The following is a 22,756-nucleotide window of genomic DNA, read 5'->3' on the forward strand; positions in this document are numbered from 1 at the left end:
CATCTTCGGAGGTGAAGTCTACTAGATATAGGTTGTTGTATCTAAATCCTTTGAATATCACATGATCATCATCCTTCTTGGATACAACAACCTCCTTCTCGGTAAACAAGCATTGGAAGCCAAGATCACACAATTGTCCAATGGATAGCAAGTTGAAACTCAATGAAGCAACGTATAGCACATTGGAGATGGAATGATCATTTGATATAGCCACTTTGCCCAAATCCTTTGACCTTGCCCTTTGAGTTATCTCCAAATGTGATTCTTTCTTGTCCATCTACTTCTTCATCTAGTGAGGTGAACATATGAGGATCACCGGTCATATGTTGTGTGCAACCACTATCAATAACCCAATGACTTCCACCAGTCTTGTAGTTCACCTACACACAAGAGATCAAGCTTTAGGAACCCAAACTTGTTGAGGGCCCTTTACCTTCTCAACAAGTGACTTTGCAACCCAAATTTTCTTAGGCCTATTCTTGTTGGGAGGACCTAAGAAGATGACTTTCATCTTTCCACTAGAATCCTTTCTAAGCATGTAGTGAGCATTGAAGGCAAAAGGTCTAGCATGCTTGGGCAAGGGTTGTGGTGGTGGAGTTTGGCACTCATGAGCAAAGTGGCCTTCTTGTCCACACTCAAAACACCTCTTTGGCTTTGGCTTGGACTTATGTTGTTGTTGAGCTTGAGCCTTCTTCTCTTGGTTTGCCAAGTACCCAATGCCACTTCTATCCATCTTCATGATGATGTTCATTAGTAGCTCACTTTGAAGATGCTTGCCTCTAGTGAACTTGCTCAATCCAATCTTAAGATGCTCTTTCTCCAACTTGAGCCATCTTGTTTTCTTCCTTGAGAGCATCATCGTTTTTCTCTTCCTTGAGCTTCTTGTTCTCATCTTTGAGCTTCTCATTCTCAAGGATCAAACCATCATCATGAACAATAGTTTCTAGCACAATAGACTTGGTGGTTTTGAGTTCTTCAAGATCTTTCTTGAGCTTTTCATTGTCATTCTTGAGCTTGACAAACTATCATAATCATCGGCTTCAACCACTTGCTTGCCCTTGCTACTAGAACTTTGCTCAATGCTCTCAATAATCAAGTCATCACATGATGTAGCTATATCAATCTTAACAACATCGTTAGTAGCATCATGTGGCTCATTGGATAAGAATTCTTGAGCAATGATAAGATTATCATGATTAACCTTAAGAGTAGTATATTCTTCTCTTAGCTTGTTGTGGCTAGTGATGAGCTCATTATGTGTCCTCTCAAGTTTATCATGTTTTTCTTTAAGCTCTTTATTAGAAGATTTGAGCTCCTTGAGTTTGGATGATATAGCATCATTTGCTTCTTTAAGCTCAACACTAGCCTTTTCCGCTATATCACATTTGGCTAAAAGAGAGTCATTTTTAGCTTCTAGCTTTTCATTTTTAGCTCTAGTTTTTATAATGATCTTAGTGTATTGTTTTAGCAATCTAGCAAGATCATCATAAGAAGGTGATTCATATTCATCATCATCACTATCGCTATCATCATCACTAGCATGCTCATTATCACTACTATCATCATTGTTAGATACCTTGTGGTCACCCTTGGCCATAAGGCATAGGTGTGTAGAGGATGATGGCGGTGGTGGCGATGAAGATGATGAAGAGTTGATAACAATTGCGGCCACCTTCTCGTTGTCACTATCATCATCGGATGAGGCACTAGATGAATCAATGTCCATGAGCCAATCACCGACAATGTATGCCTTTCCACTCTTCTTCTTCTTGTGGAAGTCCCTCTTCTTGCCATCTCTCTTCTTGTATGGCTTGTTCTTCTTCTTCTCTTCTTCTTTTCTTCATTACTTGAGTCATCTTTCTTGCCCTTGTATTTGTTCTTGAACTTGTCTTTCTTGGGCTTAGTGCATTGGTGTGCTAGATGACCAAGTTCTCCACAATTGAAGCAATCCATCTCAGAGATTGCCTTCCTTCTAGAGCTAGTGAAGAACTTCTTCTTCTTGCCATCAAACTTGATGCCACTCTTGTTGAGCTTCTTTAGCATCTTGGCGGTCTTCTTCACCATGAGAGCAAGACTTTCATCATCAACTTCATCATCACTTGAGCTTTCATACTCAAGTCTTGCTTTATCCTTCTCTTGGCTAGCTTTGAATATTAAGTCCTTATCTTTCTTCTTGGTAGAGGATGAGCCATCTTGTGGCATGATGTGCATGTACATCTCATGAGCATTGATCTTTCCCAAGATTTGTGTTGGTGTAGCGGTGGAAAGATCACCTTGATGGAGCATGGTCACAATATGCCCATATTTATTAGTGGGGAGGACACTCAAGATCTTTCTTACAACATCGAATGGTTGCATTTGAGTGAGTCCAAGCCCATTGACTTCCTCTACAAGAACATTCAAATGTGAATACATCTCATTAGCACATTCTTTAGGAAGCATTTCAAAAGAGTTGAGCTTTTTCATGACAAGATGATAGCGTTCCTCACGCTCACTCTTAGTTCCCTCATGGAGCGCATAAACGTCCGACCATAGTGCATGGGCGTCTTTGTGGTTCCTCACCTGATTGAACACATCTTTGCAAAGGCCTCTAAAGATGGTGTTTCGAGCCTTTGCATTCCACTTCTCATAATTCACCTCATCGCCTTGTAGGTGAGTAACATCTTGAGGTTTTGGGAAGACTTGTGAGGCGGCTCTAAGAATACCAACATCTAGAGCTTCTAGATATGCCTCCATGCGAATTTTCCAATAAGGAAAATCATCTCCCTCAAAGATAGGAGGAGGTCCATCCCCGTGAGACATCTTGCTCTAGGTGGTTAAGCCTAAATACATGAGCACGATGCTCTGATACCAATTGAAAGGATCAATATGCCCAAGAAGGGGGGTGAATTGGGCTAATTCTAAATTTCTTTGCAATAATTAAATCCTATGGCTAGCCCAATTAACCCCTTATGCCTAGAAAGTGTTTCTAATTGTTCTACCGTACAAAAGACTTGCAACCTAAGTTCCAATCCTACTTTAGAATGGCAATTCTATGAATATAAGGACAAGAATTGAATTGCTCAAAGTAAATGCTCAAAGTAAATAGAGAAGGAGGAACGCGGCGATGTTTTGCCGAGGTATCGAAGAGTCGCCACTCCCCACTAGTCCTTGTTGGAGCACCCGCACAAGGGTGTTGCTCCCCCTTGATCTGCGCAAGGATCAAGTGCTCTCTATGGGTTGATTCTTGGACACTCCATCGTGGTGAATCACCCACAACCTCTCACAACTTGAGTTAGGTCATCCACAAGCTCTCTGGATGATCACCAAGCTCCCAATCACCACCAAGCCGTCTAGGTGATGGCGATCACCAAGAGTAACAAGCATGAACTCTCACTTGACCATGACAAGCCTAACGAGAAGGGTGGATGCACACTTTGCTACTCTTGATCTTCACTAATGAGGGCTCTCTTTGGGATTATCAAATCTTAATCACCTCACTAGGACCTTGCTCTTCTTGGCACTCTCTAAGGTGTTTCTCAGCCGTTGAAATGAGCAAAAGTACCCCCACACACGAGTGGAGGTTGTATTTATAACACCGGCTAAAAAACGAACCGTTATGTGCCTCTACGGGGTGATCGGATGCTCCAGTCATGTTGACCAGACGCTCCAGTCAGTACACCCCGAACTCTAGTGGTTAAGTGTTGACTGGATGTTGGACAGCGTCCGGTCAGCACTGACCGGATGCGTCTGGTCACATTTTCCCCTCACTAGAACCTTACTGATGTCGACCAGACGCTGGTACCCCAGCGTCCGGTCACTTGCTGAGCAGTGTCCGATCAGTAGCCGGAACCTGATCAGCGTCCGGTCAGCATTGACCGGACCCATCCGATCAGGATTCTCCCTTTCAGGGACCTTACTGGAGTCGACCGAACGCTGGCCCTCAGCGTCTGGTCACATGACCTCTTAGCGTCTGGTCACTTCCAGATACTTTCACCTTGGTCAAATGAACTGACCAGACCCTGAGCCAGCATCCGGTCACACCGGAGCCAGCGTCTGGTCAGTATTTGACCCTCCATTCACTTCCAACTCTCGATTATATGTGAATGAAGTTTGCTCCATTGGATCAAAGGGCTGTTTTGGAGCTACCTAGTGCTAGTTTTAACAAGTGTGCACCACACCTAACTCACTAGACTCACCTAGGTCAAGCTACCCGTTCATACCCCTCTTAATAGTATGACCAAAGGAAAAACAAAGTCCTAAACTACTCTAAGTGTCTCTCCAACTTCAATCGACACTTAGAACTAGTCCATCCTTAACCTTGTCGTCCATCCTTTGAAAACCAAAACGATTTCCATCGTAGGGGCATGACCACCTTGATTGCCCAATCGATCTCCATTACCGTGACCTAACTTAATTGTTTCTGCAAAACACACGTTAGTCACAGTAATCACATATTGTCATTAATCACCGAAACCCAACTAGGGATCTAGATGCTTTCACATGCCTATTCACCAAAACATCACTTGGGTGGCTATGGCATAGAAGACTTGCTCACGTTGGGATGAGGTCACTTGAGAAGCTTATGAAGAATAAATTGGTGAGAGGGTTGAAGGATGTGAAATTTGAGAAGGACAAGCTTTGTAGTGCATGTCAAGCCGGCAAGCAAGTTGCAAACACTCATCCTACAAAAGCTTTCATGTCAACAACAAGAGTGCTAGAGCTCCTTCACATGGACTTATTTGGACCAACAACTTACCAGAGTTTGGGAGGAAATCTTTATTGTCTTGTGATTGTTGATGACTACTCTAGATATACATGGGTGTTCTTCCTTCATGACAAGACCGAAGTTGCATCATGTTTCAAGAAGTTTGCCAAGAGAGCACAAAATGAGTTTGAAGTGAAGCTCAAGAAGATAAGAAGTGATAATGGAAAAGAGTTTGACAACACAAACATTGAAGCTTATTATGATGAAGTTGGGATCAAGCATGAGGTCTCTGCAACATATACTCCTCAACAAAATGGTGTAGTTGAGAGAAAGAACCGGACACTTATCACACTTGCAGGAACAATGCTTGATGAGTACAACACACCTGAAGCTCTTTGGGCGGAAGCTATCAACACTGCATGTTATGCATCCAACCGCCTATTCCTTCAAAAGTTTCTTGGCAAGACACCTTATGAGTTGTTCAATGGGAAGAAGCCGGACGTCTCATTCTTCCTAGTGTTTGGTTGCAAATGCTACATCTACAAGAAGCGGCAACACCTAGGGAAGTTTTAAAGACATTGTGATATTGGTTTTCTTGTTGGTTACTCATCAAAGTCCAAAGCATATCGAGTATTTAATCATGCCACCAGCTTGGTTGAAGAAACATATGATGTAGAATTTAATGAATCTAATGGCTCCCAAGGAGCACATGAGAATCTTGATGATGTAGGTGACGAACCATTAAGGGAGGCTATGAAGAATATTCCGGTTGGAGACATTAAGCCTAAAGATGATGAAGATGATGTACAAGTGATTGATCCACCCTCTTCATTAAATGTGCCACAAGATGGTGATAAAGATGGGAGAGTAGAAAATGAAGATACTCATGTCTCTCATCATCAAATGGTGGCATAAGCACAAGATGTTGATGCTCCACAACCTCCTCCTCAAGTGGTTGATAGAAGAAATTCACCTCTACTACAAGCTCATCCACAAGATCTCATCATAGGGAGTCCTTCAAAGGGTGTAATGACTCACTCTCAAAAACTTGCTTCATTTATTGAACATCACTCTTTTGTCTCTTGTGTTGAACCTAAGAATGTAGAAGAAGCTCTTCAAGATTCAGATTGGATTAATGCCATGCATGAAGAGTTGAACAACTTCACTCACAATGAAGTTTGGACTCTTGAAGAGCGACCACAAGGTGCAAGAGTCATTGGAACAAAGTGGGTTTTCCGCAACAAGGAAGATGATCAAGGCGTTGTAGTGAGGAACAAGGCAAGACTAGTTGCAAAGGGGTTCTCTCAAGTTGAAGGGTTGGATTTTGGAGAGACTTTTACACCGGTTGCAAGACTTGAAGCCATTTGTATCCTCCTTGCATATGCATCGCATCATGAAATGAAATTATCTCAAATGGATGTTAAAAGTGCATTTTTAAATGGCTTCATAAATGAACTAGTCTATGTTGATCAATCTCCCGGGTTTGAAGACCCTAGATATCCTAATCATGTTTATAGGTTATCCAAGGCGCTATATGGGCTTAAGAAAGCCCCAAGAGCGTGGTATGAGCGCCTTCAGGATTTCCTTATTGAGAAGGGCTTCACCATTGGGAAGGTCGACACCATACTATTCACTAAGAAGCTTGATGGAGAAATCTTCATTTATCAAGTATATGTTGATGATATCATCTTTGGATCATCAAATAAAGATTATTGTAAAGAGTTTGGTGAATTGATGTCGAAGGAGTTTGAGATGTCAATGATTGGAGAACTTACATTCTTTCTTGGTTTTCAAGTCAAGCAAATAAGAGAAGGGATTTTCATCTCTCAAGAAAAGTATACCAAGGATCTTCTCAAGAGCTTCAATATGGATGAATGTAAGCCAATCAAGACACCAATGCCATCTAATGGACATCTCGACCTAGATGAGGGAGGTCAAATGGTTGATCAAACTCTCTACCACTCTATGATTGGTAGCTTGTTATATTTAATCGTATCTAGGTCTGACATCATGTTTAGTGTGTGTATGTGTGCTAGATTTCAAGCTAGTCCTAAGGAAGCTCACATGATTGCCGTTAAAAGAATCCTTAGGTACCTCAAGCACATGTCAAGCATTGGTCTTTGGTATCCCAAAGGAGCTAGATTTCAATTAGTTGGCTATTCTGATTCGGATTATGCCAGTTGCAAAGTTGATAGGAAAAGCACATCCAGAGGGTGCCATTTGCTTGGTAGATCAATTGTGTCTTGGTCCTCCAAGAAGCAAAATAGTGTGGCTTTGTCCACCGCCGAAGCAGAATACATTGCCATGGGTGCTTGTTGTGCACAAATACTTTACATGAAGCAAACTTTGCTAGACTATGGTGTAGTTCTAGAAAAGGTACCTCTTTTGTGTGATAATGAGAGTGTGGTAAAGCTTGCTAATAATCTGGTTCAACACTCTTGCACCAAACACATAGATATCCGCCATCACTTTCTTAGAGATCATGTTGCTAAAAATGATATTTCACTAGAAGGTGTAAGGAGCGAGGATCAATTAGCAGATATCTTCACTAAACCGCTAGATGAGGCTACATTTTGTCGGTTGAGGAATGAGCTCAATGTGCTTGATTTTAGTAACTTCACTAGAAAATGAGCTTGTGTTGTCCCTTGCATTGCATTGTAATATACAACATGTTTAATTTTTGGTAATGCATTTAGAGCTTGTCAAACATGGTTAAGATAACCGCTGAAAAGCGTGTGAAGAAGCTTAACCTTGGATCAAACTTGACAAGCAACTAGAATTACTTTCAAGTATTGCATTGCATATGCATGAGTGTTGTTTTATCGTTTCCTTTCGATTACCCTTTTCATTGCCTATTTTCTTAAAAAGAATTATAGCCTAAGGCAAAATACTTTGAAAAACTTGAGGGTTTGAGAGAGGTCACTCACATCAGTCCCAATTGGTGTTTATTTGGGTCTTATTGAAGTTGCGACTTGATTGGGAACAGGCAGCGCGAAGGAACATTGAAGATTTGCTAAAAAAGGGCGACTGAATGCTACACTGGACTCTGGTTTCCAGCGTCTGGTCAGTTCACAGGAGGTGAACAGAAGCGCAAAGGAGTGACTAAACACTGAAATAGTGTTCTTCCTATGTTCGGTCAGATGGTGGTCCTGTGTCTGGTCAAGCGAAGAAGATGTACACAGGACCGATCAGACTCTAGCTGCGTCCAGTCAAGGGTAACCGGATGCGTCTGGTCGTGACTTGAGAGGATTTGGACCTCTCTGTAGTTGACCGGACTCTGGGTGGCAGTGTCCGGTCGTTGCCACTAGAGCGTCCAGTTAGTTGAAATCGTGCAGATCCAGAACTCTTTCTCCTTTCTTTATCCATCACGTGGGGGCCACCATATAACTCCATACGTTGCCGTAGTTTGACCTAATTCCGTAGCCACCAAGAAATCATGCCCGCGCCAACTTCACCGGTTCCCTAGCCGCCATGCCGTGCCTGCTCCACCCCTGTCGTCGTGCTCCCGTGTCCGCATTGCCTGCTTGCACCACCTGCCCGTGCTCGCGCCCTGCTCCGCTCTCCCGTGCTTGCGTCGCTTGCCACACCGCTTGCTCGTAGCCGCTCCACCATGCACCGTCGCCTACCCGCACCACTTGCCCGAGCCACATGCCCATGCCCTAGCGCCACCACGCCAGCAACTCAGCCATGCGCCCACACTGCATCCACACCGAAGCCCCAGCTGCCATCCATCGTGCCCACTGCATTGCTCGGCTGCCGCACCACATCGTCAGAACCCTAACCCTAGGCGTTTCTTGATGGTTCCCCATGATTCGTTCCTCTGCTATTTGGTCATCGATTCGCCGGTTCGTCAGGTAGCAAGCCATCTCCTCTAATTTCGTATATAATGCTTGCTTCTTAGGGTTTCGCATCTCTAGATGTATTTTGTAATTATTCATATATCTGATCTATTCTATCATGCAGCAAGTCGGTGCCTTTGTGGTATTCTTTGCAGTTGTCAGTTAACTCGGGGCCAAGCCCGCGAGTAGGATCAAGGCCAAGCCTCGTGAGTATCAGAGATAGTTGATTCTTGTCTGTGATAGTAGTTTGTTTCAGCTCTAGCAATGGCACATGTCAAGAATGCCAGAGGTGGTCCAGGTTATGAGGATCCGAGGCCTCTGCCTCGCTTGACTACTTAGGAGAAAGGCAAGGCCAAGAAGACCACAACAAAGAAGCGGAAGCTTGTTGATGTGGAGGCTGAGAGAGCAGCAGCAGTTGCAGCTACCGCAGAGCGTGTAGAGAGAGGAGGAGCTAGGAGTGGTGTCTGTATTGTAGATCAGCTTTCACCTGCATAGAGGGCCATCGTTGAGAGGTTTGAGAGTCTTCATGGTAGTCTAGCTAGGACTGTCATACTTAGAGGATGGCGTGTTGCTATAGATGAGAGTCAACCTTAGGGGGAGACTATTGAGCAATAGGCATAGCCAGCAGAGCAGTCAGAGGGTACCTAGCCAACAGAGTAGACTTAGGAGGTAGAGCAGACAGAGGAGACAGAGCAGGCACCTCAGCCACAGTTATGATGCTCTGGTCATACTCGTGCTTAGGTGACACCGAGGCCTAAGACACAAAGGAGTGGTTCTCATCCACCTCCCAGACCATAGGGTCTACCTCCAGTGACTCACCTTGACCTGAGGGCAGCCACAGCCAAGCAGGTGCAACAACTCAGGTTCATGCAGTTTGAGGACTGGTTTCCACCGAGGCAGGATGAGTGTGCTTCAGAGCACTTCTACACACCACTACAAGAGGATTTCTATCATGCATATCTTAACAGTGGAGTAGCATTTAGATCACAGAGAGTTTGCTCTATTGAGGCACGTATAACAGTAGAAGGAGAGAAGATCCGTCCTCACCTCTCATATCTACCAGGGTTGACTGATCTACTTGGATGGACTGCCGATATGTTCCATCATGGGTCCATGAGTTCTACTCTTCACTTTGGATTGACCCAGGGCATAGGTTCATACACTTTGCATTCAGAGGCCGTGACTATAGGCTACAGAGCTCGAGGGTCAAAGAGATTTTCAGGATTCTAGAGTCACCCATCTGTCTTCATGAGGTTTGCTATGGTCAGACAGAGCCTCCCAGATGCTCTCACAGTGGTCTTGTGCCTCCTATAGATTTGGTCCGACCTTGCTTCACAGAGCCTTTTGGCGAGGGGTCGAGTAGGACACCTAGAGACCTTACTCCTATAGCAAGACTGGTTGATGCTATCATGAGGAGGACTTTGCTCCCGAGGATGGGTTATCATGAGGGATTGACTCGCATCAAGTTGTGTCTAGTGAACTCTTTGATACCGTAGATAGTTTTTTATAATTGGGATGTTATTCTTTCAGAGATGGAGAATATACTTGCAGAGGGGTTCAAAGGTCACCGACAGTTGCCTTATGCTCACTGGATCACATTCTTGATTCGCAAGGCGGTTACTGTCAAGTCTCCAGAGACGATGGCTGAGTACCCTGGAGCTACTACAGAGTTTCCTCCATACAACATGACCTAGATGCTTCGTCACAATAGTGCGAGGACACCTAGCCAGCCACGCTGTTGCCTAGAGGTGCCAAAGACTGTAGCCCAATAGGATGAGATTATCAGGGGCGTTGCAGCGATAGAGGAGCAACTAGATGCTCAGTAGGAGGGTATGGTCGAGAGTGACCCCAGTGATAGTTCAGATGATGACTATCAGGCTATTCCTCAGATGCCTCCTCGATGACATGACAGTGAGGTCGGTGGCTCCAGCTCAGCTCCACCACAACCACCATAGACAGACCCCGCTCTCCTTGCTATTCTTGAGCGGATGAGGCAGGATCAGGCACACCAGGCCTAGGAGACTGCAGCTGCACTAGCACAAGTTCATGCAAGACAGGACGAGTTCTAGAGACAACAACAGGCCATATAGCAGCAGCAGCAGGCCATGCAGCAGCAGCAACTCCTGATGCAACAACAGTTACTTGGATTTATGTAGCATGTTGTCACTGCTATTGGGGTTCCTCCACCACCGTCTACACCTCAGCTCGGCCAGCCTACCACCACTTTAGTGACTCTAGCTTTACAGCCTAGTGGGCTTCAGAGTCAGGGACAACCAACTACATAGTTTGCTTCATCGACAGAGCAGGTGTCCTAGTGGTTTGCTTCGCCAGTGGCAGCCTAGGGTCCTTCCTTCACACCTATTGTTATAGGCTTCACACCGGCTCAGAGTTCCTTGATGCTTGTGACTGACACCCTAGTTTCTAAGAGCCTCAGTGCCACTTTCAGTGAGTTGATAGGGCAGCCTACACTACCAGATCTACGAGTCCCTGCTCCTACCACAGTCACTCCAGTTACTAGGACTATAGAGATGCTCTCATCATCTGTTGCATCATGAGAGCCAGCACCGACAGTGATACCTGTAGACTCATAGGCCGCTCCAGTCCTAGAGTAGACCCAGACCGCTTTAGCTTTAGTTCCAGTGATAGAGTGTTAGATAGCTCAGAGCTTCGGATCAGACGATGATGCTACACAGTTTTAGATCGCTCACCACACCTCAGTGCCCGACTCATCTGCTCCTGCCCCGTCGATCAACCCTTAGGTTTTGGTGCTTGATGCCAAAGGAGGAGAGGGATCGAGTATGTTAGATCTAGGGGGAGCGTTATATCTAGGGGGAGCTTATGATTTAGTACTTTTGGCTTTTTATGTGTGATACATTATTATGCATTCATGTGTGATACATTATTATGCATTCATGTTTACTTTCATGCATTGAACTATATACATGTGATTGTGATTTTTATGTGATATGTGACATGTGTGCTCTCTTCTTTGATCTATATATATGTCATGTCACTTCATTATGCTCATTTGTTTTGCTTCCGCGTTTTACTTCGATTCAAATGAGCTTTATTTCTTGTACTCATGCTTATTTCATATCTATTGAGTACACCAAGTTGGCTTGGGTCATATAAGCATGACCAACTCCTTTGCTCTTATTGTCAAAAGCTTATATGAATCAAGCATGTTGAAAATCTCATCTCTTTCACATACTTGAGGTTGTATTGCCATCAATCATTAAAAAGGGGGAGATGAAAGCATCTAGGCCTCTAGTTGGGTTTCAGTGATTAATGATAATACAAGATTACTATGACTAACATGTGTTTTGTAGAGGCAATTAAGTTAGGTCATGGTAATGGCAATTGATTGGGCAATCATGGTTGTCATGCCCCTACGATGGATATTGTTTCAGTTTTCAAAGGATGGACAATGAGGTTAAGGATGTACTAGTTCTAAGTGTCGTTTGGTGTTAAAGAGACACTTAGAGTAGTTTAAGACTTTGTTTTTCCTTTAGCCATACTATTAAGGGGGGTATGGACTAGTAGTTTGACCTAGATGAGTCTAGTGGGTTAGGTGTGGTGAACACTTATCAAATCTAGCACTAGGCAGCTCAGGAGTAGCCCTAAAATCAATTGGAGCAAACTTCATTCACATATGATTTCAAGTTGGAAGTGAATGGAGGGTCAAATGACTGATTGGACACTGGTCTGGTTGTGACCGGATGCTGAAGGGTGAGTCCAGTTAGTTCATTTGATCAACTAGAGTCGTCTGGTTGCAACCGGACGCTGAGTGAAAAGTGATCGGACGCTGGGTGCCAGAGTCCGATCAACTCCAGAGAGGTTCTAGAGAGGGAAATTCCTGATCGGACACGTTCGGTCAGTGCTGACCGGACGCTGGTCAGGATCCGGTAACTGACCGGACGCTGAATAGCGAAGTGACTAGACTCTGGGCGCCAGCATCCGATCAACATTAGTAAGGCTCCAGAGAGCAGTTTTTATGACCGGATGCGTCCAGTCAGTGCTGACCGAACACAGGTCAGAGTCCGGTCACAACTTAACGGCTCTATGGCAGGGATAACTGACTGGAGCATTCGGTCACCCCGTAGAGTGCTGACACAACCTCCTAACAGTTCGTTTTGAATGAGGGGGTATAAATACTTCCTCTATTCATCCAAGGGAGGTCTCTTGCCCATTTGTTCAGCTGAGAAACATCCTTGAGAGTGCTAAGGAGAGCAAGAGCCTAGTGAGGTGATTGATATTTGAGAATCTAAGATTAAGGCATCATTAGTGCAAGGAGAGTAGCAAGTGTGCATCCACCCTTCTCATTATGCTTGTGGTGGTCAAGTGAGAGTTCGTGCTTGTTACTCTTGTTGATCGCCATCACCTAGACGGCTTGGTGATGATCGGGAGTTTGGTGATCATCCGACGGAGCTTGTGGACGATCCAACTCAAGTTGTGAGCGGTTGTGGGCGATTCACCACGACGGAGTGTTGAAGAATTAGCCCGTAGAGAGCACTTGATCCTTGTGCGGATCAAGAGGGAGCTACACCCTTGCACGGGTGCTCCAACAAGGACTAGTGGGGAGTGGCGACTCTCCGATACCTTAGCAAAACATCGCCGTGTTCCTTCTCCTCTCATTACTTTAAGCATTTACATTTGAACAATTCAATTCTTGTCTTTATATTCTTAGAATTACCATGCTAGAGTAGGATTGGAACCTAGGGTGCAAAACTTTTGTGCGGTAGATCAATGAGAGAATTCCTTATTTGACACTGGGAAAATGAGTCGTTCCTTTCTTGGCCCTGAAATTTTCTTCGTTCCCTATTTGACACTCACTTCAACTTCCATCCCTAATTTGACACTACCGTCAAATCCGTTAGCTAACGGTGTTAACTGGCTGTTAAAAACATGTTTTTGCCCCTAGAAAAAAAGCGGCGAAGCAAATTTGAGAGGAAAAAAAACCTGCGCCCGCCTCTGATGCATGCGCCCAGCTGCAAAAAAAAGGCGCAGGTTTTTTTTCTCTCAAATTTGTTTCGCCGCTTTTTTTTCTAGGGGCAAAAACGTCTTTTTAACAGCCAGTTAATACCGTTAGCTAACGGATTTGACGGTAGTGTCAAATTAGGGATGAAAGTTGAAGTGAGTGTCAAATAGGGAACGAAGAAAATTTTAGGGCCAAGAAAGGAACGACTCATTTTTCCAGTGTCAAATAAGGAATTCTCTCTAGATAAATAGGAATATATTCTAGGCACAAGGGGTGAAGTGGGCTAAGTGTAGGGTTTAATTATTGTAAAGAATTTTAGAATTAACCCAATTTACCTCCCCCCTCTTAGGCATCTTGATCCTTTCAAAGACCACAAATGAGAGACCTAACTCTAATACCATGTGTAGAGTCGAGATGACGGACTAGAGGGGAGGGTGAATAGTCATTTCTAAAATAAAACACACCGGATAACCAAAATAAAAGCGGAATTAAAACTATCGGTCTAGCCATGACTACACCCCTCTATCTAAGTTCACAAGCACCTTATAAAGATTCTAATTAGGTAACAAAGGTGCCGGGCTAGCTAGAGCTCACCTAATAATTCTAGCTTACAAGGTCACACAAACTTATACAACTAGTACTTTGGCAACCGGGGGAGCTTCTACACAATCTAGTAAGCAAAAGCATAAAGCCACCTAAGCTCACTAGCAAAGCTCAATAACAAGGCTACACAAGCCAAATCATAGAGCGCAAATTATTTAGCTACACAAACTAAGCAATGTGACTAACAAGGTTACTCAAACCGAATTAGTCACTCAAGTGAGCTACTTCTATGCTACACAAGCAAGAAGGTAACTAGCAAACTACACAAGCTAACTAAATACAAGAGCAACTACACAAGCACAATGTATATAAGTGTAATTACGAGCTTGTGTAAGGGGAATGCAAACCAACGGGAAGACAAGGATGGCATGGTAATTTTTATCCCGAAGTTCACTTGGTTGCCACCAAGCTAGTCCCTGTTGAGACAAGCTCCAAGGTTGCCGCCGGTCCTCTTGCTAGTGGTGACCCGCAAGTCACACTCTCCCACAAGGAGTGCTTACTACAAGCTCTAGCACTTGACACGACCAGACCACTTGTCGCCCTTCGTGTCTCGCTCTACTAGAGTTGCTCTTCGTGGCTCCCACGGGGTGAGCACAATACCTCTCACAATCACTTCTCCAGAGCACCGCACAATCTTCTTTGCATGCTTCGACGGAGACTACCACCAAGCCATCTAGGAGGTGGCAACCTCCAAGAGTAACAAGCACAACCGGCTTGCAATTCGAACACCTAGTGCCATTCGATGCAACCTCACGATGCAAAGCACTAGAATCACACTCACTCGAAATCTGATCACACTCTTGCAAGCACAAGTGAGTTAGAGGGCCACCAAGCACTCCTACCCCAAGGCCGCAGCCTCGCCGAGCGTAGGATCCGCCGCCAAGGAAAAGATCCACCCTCGATGCGCGCCGCGCCCGAGCACTGCCATGGCCGACACAGATCCGGCAAGGGGTAGGAGAGATCCGGCCCCAGAGTCCTAGATCTGGCCCGTCGGCTGGCCGGCTCGCCAGAGAAGCTCGTGGACCACGGCCGGGCACCGCCATGGCCGACATAGATTCGGCGAGGGGGAGGATAGATCCGGTCCTGGACGCCCCGAATCTGGCCCGCCGGCTGGCCGGCTCGCCGGAGAAGCTCGTGGAAAGGTGGGTCGGTGGAGGGGTGGAGCGGGGTGTGGGGGGAGAAGGGAGGCTGCGACGGTGACCTTTTTTTTGGGCCATCGCGGGCCGCCGCCACCGCACGCTAGAGGGCGACGGCGGTGGCCGGAGAGGAGGAGGAGGAAGGGGCGGTCCTGGGGCGGCACGGGTGAGCACCCCTGAGTCGCCCGTTGGGTTGGGAAAGAAACCTTGTCAACAATCAGTTCATTTTATTGGGTTGGGTCCAATGCATCATGGCGTCTTGCTGAATCTAGAAAAGATTAGTAGAGGGTGTAGGCGTGTAAAGAGGATCAGCTCGGTCATTGTTTTGTCGGGATGGGGTCCAATTAAATAAAAAAAAGCATAAAATGCGGTAATGATCTCTTAAGGAAGTCATGCAAGTCTTTTTTTTCTTTAAGAAAGAGGAATGCTATATCATGCTCGTGTGTTTTTTTCCAGAAGCAACACATGAATTTCTTCTCCGTTGGATGAAGGATGGACGGTGTGGTCTGTTCCACCTTTCGCTGGTTTCGTTGTGACGCTGAGGTGTGGGGCCCACTTTGGTTCTACTGTAGCCACACCCATCCATTTCCCCACCGCATCGTCTTCTTCCCCACTTTGCTCTACCCACCCCGAAGCGCACCTGAGGCGATTTTGTGCGGCGATTTGGATCCAGAAGTCGTGCTCTGGTGAACTCGTTCTTCTCTATCGCGGACTCCTGCCGAAGGTGTGTACTCGATTCCATTTCGTGGCGGTGTTGTAGATTTCGTGGTTCTTTACTATGTTCAGGGAAGGGGAAAGGTGTTCGTCCCCTGTGATTCTCTCGCTGTCGCTTCGATTCGAGAGACGACCTTGGTGCTACGCCACTCCCCGTCTCTGTTTGTCTCCTCCCTCTCACTGATTCAGTTTTTGGTTGGATTTGGGGGTTTTTTGTGTTGTGGCTGTGGATTTGGTTGCAGCCCAATCATCTCCGCATTGCTCAGTGGCGCAGGCAGTGTCCTTGCCGCTGCTTTGGATTTGCGCGGCGCGCAGGCTGTGGGTAGGGCGGAGGCTGTCTGCGGCAGGCAGCCGGTGGGGCGGAGTTGTGGGTTGGGGCGGTTTCCTTGTGCTTCGTTTCCCATAGTGCAGTTGCACAGGGCGCAATCGGTGGGTGGGACAAAGCTTCTTCCCTGCGTTCGAGCTGTGAGTGAGGTGTCGTCTTCCTTTTCATGTTGGTCAGGTGCTTTTGTCTCTCAATTTAGAGCAGCGGTAGGCAGACTCATTTTGATCCAGCTGCAGTGTGACAACATTTTGAAGAATTTCATGTTGAGTTGGGTCTGATATAGCTTCCCTACATATTTGGAGTTGTTTGGTTGTTCTCTTTCTGGACTGCTCTGAAATGTCTGAAAAATTCCCCACAAAGAGGGTGGGGTGCATTTTGGGAACACTACTATATCTGTCATTTGTATGCTCTTCATCAACATAATCTGAATAATATCCCACAATCTCACTTGCTAGGGTTCTGTAAAGTTCTCGGAGGCAGGGGAAAATGATGTACAATGGTTTTATGTTTTTCTAGCACTACTTTTCTTCTAGAAACTTGGCCACTTTACAACCTGACAATCCACTTAAATGTGAAATCGTGATTTCTGTGGTTGATAACCTGACGCTAGCACTAAATACCTTACTTGTGTACTTGTGAGGACACCTGAATTCTCAAATTCAAGACAACAAGCAACTAAGAATATGCTTGCGACTTGTGTGGACACCTGAAGAATTCAGGACAACAAGCAACTACGAATATGCTTGTTAGTTCTGTTTTGCTCAAAACTGTACTAGTATGACCTTGATGTTAGATTATAGCTTAGCCAAACATTGCTTCATATTCACCACAGACTTGGGATCCTTCTGATGGCTCTGCCATCTTTTTTTATGCTGACAAGTTCTTATGCTGAAATTAGGCGCAACAGAGAAGTAATGGTTAAATTGAATTGATTAGCTGCTGAGGCTAGTTGCAGATAGGTGGCATCATTTGTGCATGTTTTTTAAGCAACGTTGACTTGTGGCACTAAAAAAATATTTAAATAGGCGAGCAAATTTCTTTGGAGGAGAAAGATGTTACTTGTCTGCGCTATGATAATTGATTTTATACTAAAACTAAAGAAAACTGCACAATGTTGCTCGACAAGAAAAGAGCACCTCTTTGAGGTGAACTGTTTCTTGGCAACATTTAGTTCCATATGGCCCATCATTCTGTACTCATCAAATCTGATAAAAAAGGTTTTTGTTATGTGAAGTCACATTAGCCTTTTCTTTTTTAAGCCCCTTGTTGGAGTTTTAGCAGAAAAATGTGTCATTTTTTGTTTCCTTTATTCATTGTTGCAGCACGGAGAGGTGAACAAGCTTATCATGGAGAGGGGTTGAATCTCCTTGTTGATAGAGGGACATTGAGATCCTTGTGCCACGGCCCTGAGGTTGAGCACATGTGGTGAGTACTTGCCTTGAAGCTATCCATTCTAAACCTGTTTTCCTGATGTATCCATTCTTCACAGCTGTATCGCGCTATGTGAAGTTACTTCTCTGTAAGTGCTCTCCGAGTTCCTTGTATATAGGTTGATGATGTATATGACTACCGAATTCAGTAAATAGGTTGATGAAGTATATGACTACGAAAGTTAGTTTATTCCCTCTTCATATATGGCTTGAGTCTGTAGGCTCATTGATCATTTCTGCAGTCCCTTTCAGACTTTGATATCATTAATTTTGTGGAATTATATATTTTCTGTGGCTACAGTTTCCTCTCAATTGTTTTCTGTGATTTGTGTCGATACATTTTAGATATTTGTCTTTGTCCTCTATAGAACAAAATTGTATTTTGTTTATTGTGATTTGTGCCAATACAAGACTCCAAAAACTCAACTCCTCCATGTTAGCCTCATGACATGCCTCTTCTATGTCCTAGCTTTGATGTTCTCGGTTGCTATAGCCTTGTTCCATCAGTTCCCTGCAATACAATTTAGCTTTTTATTCATGTTACATTACTGAACCCTGCCTTTTGTTTCAGGTTTGATGCCCTTCCCAGATGTAATTCAACAATTTGAGAGGACGTGCTGAAATGCTTCTGTCATTCAGGTTGTCACCGCAAACTTTATTTCAGTTGTTAGATTTTAGTATCTCAATTCTCCCAAACTCTTAGAAGCGACACAACGACACTTTGCCTATTAAAATTTAACTATTACTAGTCAAATTGCTGAACAGATTTTAAGGACTTAGTTTGCCATTAATTTCTTCACAGCTATGTTATCACTGACTGAATGTAGCTATTTTTCCTATTTGTTTCAACTAAAGCACAAGGCTGCTAAGGTAAACTAATGAGGTGCCTGTATTATAGCTTATATACTAACTTTGGGATATCTATGTGACACACTTAAATTTACAGATCTGCTGCGACTGAAAAGCTTTGGGGTGTGGATGATAACCTTATGCAGCAAAAGGCACAACTTTTACTGGACGAAGCTACTTTCTGGTCACTTCTTTAGCACCTCTATGGCAAAGGTAATAGTTCCAATTTTTGGATAGTTATAAACAGATCATTATTTCTATTTTTTCCATTATCATTACCATAAACTATAAATGAGTACTTATGGATTTAATAATTTATTGTTTTGTCCTTGTCTTGCTATAGAAAATAATTGTAAGTTGTCATTTGTCTTTGTGTCATGGTGCTTGGGTGCTAAGTGATAGCAAAGTAGGTCTGCCTCACCTTAGTACTATTAACATACATGGACATGGGTGTTACTACATGCCTCATTTGTTCTTTGTATACCACAGCTGAAAACCAGGTTTCCTGTGATGTGTGAGTGTATTTTGGAGCCTAATGGTTGAGGCAACAATTGCCTTTCGTGCTACTGAGTTTTTTGTTTGATGTTCTTTTTCATGGTAGTTGTAGTGCTCTTTTCCTATTAATTAATTTTTTGTGTTAAAACAAAACAAATAAATCATTTGGTTAATTAATTGCGATCACCAATGATGCAAATTGCAAGTACCGAGCACCGAATTTTAGTTATGAGGATATGCAATTTTTAGTTATGAGGATATGCAATCTTATGGCCCTCAATTTGTTTATTCTGTAGTTATGTGAAGCCAAAGATAGTGACCTAAGCAGATCAGTATTACCAAGGATGCATTTTTAGCTGTTTTATCTTGGGTAAATAATATATAGTAGTATAAAAAACAAAGGGGTGCTGATTAAATAATACAGGATCCTTCTAGTCATCTCAGTTTCTGTTTCGGAAGTTGGGTGGTTGATTTGATCATAACTCCTTATTTCTAATGTTGATGACATCATTCTTTCCCTGACATATTGTCTAGAATTGAGATGACTTCATTTAATCTTAGGACCACTTAATTGAAAGTTATCTGGACTGTAGGAATAAATAGGTGCTGGGAGGAATAATGAGGTAAATTTTCCTCTATTTCTGTTCTTGTAGATCTTATGACAATCTTGAGCTTGCATCGAGTGGCAATGATAACATAGTAAGATGATTGTCCATTTCTTGTTAGCTTGGAATGCATTGTTCTTATATTCCACGTTGTAGTTTTCATCTGGTGGCATGCTGCATCTAGTGGAGTAACTGCAAATAGATTAATGGTTGTGACTTTTACTGTTTTGTTTCAAAGAATCTCCTATTTTTTGTGACATTAAAATAGGCAACAATCACTAGGATTACTGAAAACTATGATATTATATGGTCCACTATTATGGGCTCACTATTATTTTGGAGGATAGGGCTGGCCCTTTGAATGCCAAATCTTCCTGTTGTCACTGCTTCTACTTAGCTCGTTGAGTTAGCTTCTGCTCATGAAGTGGCACGCATTCTGAAGTGGCCTACAGTATACTTCTAGACATGAAGTGGCCTACAGTGGTCAATTAGCGTTTTGTATTTGTATGAAGTGGGCAAAATCAATGCAGCCATGTATTGTATCTGCCATAAATTTTGGGTCTAGAATGGAGCTGCTAACAGAGTAGCATGCATCATTTGCAAATAACAGAAGAGCTAGCTTACTGTATCCTGCTTTTAGTTATATCTTATATGTTTCAACTTTGAAAATCATGTTTTAAAATCTTCCATTTATCGAACTTGTCTTTCTCTAGAGTTATGCTTTAGTTCAGATTGTCCGTTTGCGAACTTCATCGTAACGTCTAGTCAATTGCCCTGTTCTGATTAAGTAACCAATGTCAGTTGGAATATCGGAATATCTGATGCACCTGCCAATTGTAGTACTTGCTACTCGTCCACACATGGTGTCTTTTATTTTTTTCTCATCCAATCTGGCCTCAAAGTTTTGTGATCTTCTGGATCAACTCTCTTGTATTTGCTGTTAATTAGTGATTGCCTGATATTATCATGCACAAACCAACGACTGAAGCTTCCCAGATGGGAAAAAGAATTAAGAATTGTTTCTTGTGATCTATGATTGTGCTTTCATAAAAAATTGTGATCTGTCCTTCCATAGAAAAAAAATTGTTTCTTGTGATTTGTGATTGTGCTAGCATAGAAAAAAATGTGATTTGTCCTTTCATAAAAAAACTATTCCTTGTGATCTGTGATTGTGCTTCTACAGAAAAAAAATTATGTTCTGTGATTGTGTTAGCATAGAGAGATTTTGTAATTTGTCCTTCTATAGAAAAAAAATTGTTTATTGTGTTATGTGATTGTGTTAGCATAGAAACATTTTGTATCTTGTGATCTGTGATTGTGTTAGCATAGAAAGATTTTGTAATCTATTCTTCTATAGAAAAAAATTGTTTATTATGTTCTTCTATAGAAAAAACTACAACAACTTTTGTAGTTTAAGTTTGCGGTTTGGAGCTATGAATGGTTTTATTATTGTCAAATGCTATCATCCCTGTAGTTGTTGAAATTATGTGATTTGTCAAAATTTGGATCTGATTTATGTGCCACCAAGCTGGCTAAGTGAGCTCTGGGTCAGCATTCTGGCATTCCAGCATGTTGATTATCTTTGCAGTAAGAATGGAAACCTGAATACACTTGTTTCTTGAAGCTGGCTTTGCTGTTGTGGTAGATTTTAATATTTCCTCCCATCACAAATATAAGTTCATCTATAACTTGTCATTGCATTGAGCTTTCAAGATATTTCATTATTATTATGAATCAGCTTGCACAGTTTTAGTAACTCATTTAAGCTATGTTATTACCTCAGTAGAGCTAGTCCTCTGTATTTGTTGTCTGACAATTTGGGTTGTGAAATTGCAGTCACTAATAAAGTAAATTGCAGGTATCGAGCATTGCAATTTTCATATTTATGTTTTCTAATTTTTTAAGACCATATTCCTTGCTCTGCAGGATTTGGAAGGGTTGCTCTCCTTTCAGGATTCTTATTCATCATGCTGGTATTTGGTGTCGATGGTGCGCCTTCATTAGTCCAGATGAAACGCCTCCACCGAACATTCCTGGGTATTCTTACACAATTTTGAAACGGGCACCATTGCAATTTACAAGGAAAGGCCTATCTGTAGCAAGTACTTCAGCAAGCCTCTCCTTTGTGGTACGTCCTTCACTTAACCTAGAAGTATTTTAGGCATACACTCCTTGGCTTAATTCTTCACTATCTTACACTCTTTGGCTTAATCCTTCATTTCCAAATCCCTTTTGGACGCACCCGCATATGAAAAGACACATGGATTAGCTTAGAAGGCTATGGTTGTTGCTATGAGTTTGTTTTACTAGCTGCTGCAAGTGCATAGGTTTGGTCCATTAGAACATACGGCTTGTCTCCAGGAGTTGCTCACTTAACTAATGTTTGGTGGTTTCTTCAAGCAATTAACAGGTAACAAGAATATATCATCGTTGTGCACGACCTGAACAGACAGAGAATTGGGGATCTGCATACAGACTAGTCCAGCATGAAGAAAATTTATATTTGTATTAGCAGCAAATACAAGTTGCACTATGTGAAATGCGCAATTTCCATATTTGTATTTTGTAATTTATTTACAATAGGAATATAGCAAATGCATAACAAATATGTGTGGTGTGCTTGCAAAGTACTTATAGAGATTGGCTAAAAAAATTGTGAATTTCTCTCTGTGTGTGAGAGAGATTATGCTATCTATGTGATGCTCTTATCTCACGTAATGTATGCTGGATCCTCCTTATTCACAGTGAGGAACTAGGACCACCAAGCACAACTGCTGATGCTGAAGGCCATCTTTTTGCCTTCTTATGACCACAGATTCCTTTGATCTAACACATACAAGCAGATTGGATTCAAATGATGGGTGTGCTAACCATGTCTGTCGAGGTTAGTGCTTCCTTTTCTATCTGTTGGTTTTTGCCCCTTTCCCCTGCTCTGCGTGAGCAGAGCACAGCCCCCCACGCAGTGGAGATCTGATCTCCACGCAGAGCCTTTTCCCTTTTTGCTCTTCTTTTTTTTTTGATGCTTCTTTCCCAACTATACCGATTCCTGTTGCTAGGTTTATGGGCTGCTACGTCTTTAGTGGGTCTATATCTTG

The 22,756-nt window shown here is 43.2% G+C and overlaps 1 long non-coding RNA gene across 2 annotated transcripts; it reads left to right on the top strand.

Moving 5' to 3' along the window:
• The first annotated feature begins 15,827 nt into the window (after positions 1–15,827).
• Positions 15,828–22,321, top strand: LOC136473307 (uncharacterized). 2 transcript variants are annotated; one of them, XR_010762569.1, is made up of 6 exons: positions 15,828–15,967; positions 17,605–17,707; positions 18,284–18,351; positions 18,659–18,774; positions 21,588–21,789; positions 22,062–22,321. It is a non-coding gene; the product is annotated as an uncharacterized lncRNA (long non-coding RNA). The 2 variants fall into 2 exon arrangements; XR_010762568.1 differs by having other exon boundaries at positions 22,072–22,321.
• Positions 22,322–22,756: the final 435 nt, after the last annotated feature.

Source organism: Miscanthus floridulus, chromosome 8, assembly GCF_019320115.1.
Source record: "Miscanthus floridulus cultivar M001 chromosome 8, ASM1932011v1, whole genome shotgun sequence".
In the NCBI taxonomy this organism is placed as follows: Eukaryota; Viridiplantae; Streptophyta; class Magnoliopsida; order Poales; family Poaceae; genus Miscanthus; species Miscanthus floridulus.